This window comes from Lathyrus oleraceus, chromosome 7 (genome assembly GCF_024323335.1).
Source record: "Lathyrus oleraceus cultivar Zhongwan6 chromosome 7, CAAS_Psat_ZW6_1.0, whole genome shotgun sequence".
Lineage (NCBI taxonomy): Eukaryota > Viridiplantae > Streptophyta > Magnoliopsida > Fabales > Fabaceae > Lathyrus > Lathyrus oleraceus.
Window position 1 is genome coordinate 14,196,363 of NC_066585.1, and position 1,785 is coordinate 14,198,147.

Consider the following 1,785-nt stretch of genomic DNA (forward strand, 5'->3'; position numbering starts at 1 on the left):
TGGTTTCCTTATTACTCTCTTCCTTTTCCTTAGGTTCGCTTTCCTCAGTTGATTTTTTAGGGTTTTGGTTTTCTATCCTTGGATCAGACGGTCCTTCCACTTCCGTTCCACTTCTTAATATGATTGCATGAGCGTGGCTTCTCGGGTTAGGTTGGGGCTGTCCAGGGAATGTACCAGTTGGGGCAGCAGTAGGCGCTTGTTGTTGAGCTACTTGTGATATTTGTGTTTCCAGCATTTTGTTATGGGTAGCCAGGGCATCTACTTTGCTTGCTAGTTGTTTAAGTTGTTCGCCAGTGTGTACATTCTGGTTTAAGAAATCTTTATTGGTTTGTTGTTGGGAAGCTATAAAGTTTTCCATCATGATTTCCAAGTTGGATTTCCTAGGGGCGTTATTGTTAGGCATGGATGGGTTCGGTTTCTGATATCCCAGGGGTATATCTGGGGCTTGATTTGGAGATTGTCCAGGTGCGTATAAAGCATTATTACTTTTGTATGAAAAGTTTGGATGGTTCTTCCAATTTGAGTTATAGGTATGCGAGTAGGGGCTTCCTTGAGCGTAGTTTACTTGCTCTGTTTGGATTCCTGTCAAGAGTTGACAATCCGTAGGAGTGTGACCTTGGATTCCACAGACCTCGTAATTCTGAGTTATAGCAACCACGGCGGCTGGAGGTGATACATTTAAACTTTCAATTTTCTGGACCAAAGCATCCACTTTTGTATTGACGTGATCAAGGTTACTTATCTCGTACATGCCAGTTTTCGTTTGAGGTTTTTCCACCATTGTTCGTTCGGTTCCCCACTGATAGTGGTTTTGGGCCATGCTCTCGATAAGCTGGTAAGCATCAGCATAAGGTTTGTTCATTAGCGCACCACCTGCAGCGGCGTCTATTGTTAACCTTGTGTTGTACAAGAGACCATTATAAAATGTGTGAATTACTAACCAGTCTTCCAAACCATGGTGTGGGCAAAGTCTCATCATGTCTTTGTATCTTTCCCATGCTTCGAAAAGAGACTCGTTGTCTTTCTGTTTAAATCCGTTTATCTGGGCTCTTAACATAGCTGTTTTGCTTGGCGAAAAGTATCGGGCAAGAAAAACTTTCTTCAACTCGTTCCATGTGGTGACAGAGTTGGAAGGAAGAGACTGAAGCCATCTTCTAGCGCTATCTCTTAATGAGAAAGGAAAAATACGAAGTCGAATTGCCTCTGAAGTGACACCATTAGCTTTAACAGTATCAGCGTATTGGACAAATACGGATAAATGAAGGTTTGGATCCTCGGTAGGATTTCCAGAGAATTGGTTCAGTTGCACAGCCTGCAACAGCGAAGGTTTAAGTTCGAAGTTGTTTGCTTCGATTGCGGGTGGAGCAATGCTTGAATGCGGTTCATCTTGCGATGGAGCGGCGTAATCTCTAAGAGCACGAGCTGGTTCTGCCATCTCGGTTATCGAAGGAAAAATGTTTTTGAAATCAGGAAATTCTACAGGAGGGAGATTGTTTGCAGCACGATATTCCCGAATTCGTCGTAGGACTCGGAGATATAGTTCGATATCGTTGATTCGTAAATAGAGCGGTTCGCCTTGTGAGCGAGTGCGTGGCATACAAATCAACGAAAGAAAGAATAGAAGAAAAAGAAACCTTAGTCTCTACAGCGTAACGGAAGAGTTACGATATCGATTAAATAAAAGTCCCCGGCAACGGCGCCAAAAACTTGATCGCGACTTTATGAGTCGAAAATGGGGTACAAACTGCAAGTGCACAGTTCTATCGCGTAGTTTTAAAAGATATC

General features: G+C 43.0%; 1 pseudogene; it reads left to right on the forward strand.

Annotated features, from left to right (window-relative positions):
• The first annotated feature begins 950 nt into the window (after nucleotides 1–950).
• On the forward strand, nucleotides 951–1,050 carry LOC127109050 (uncharacterized; annotated as a pseudogene).
• Nucleotides 1,051–1,785: the final 735 nt, after the last annotated feature.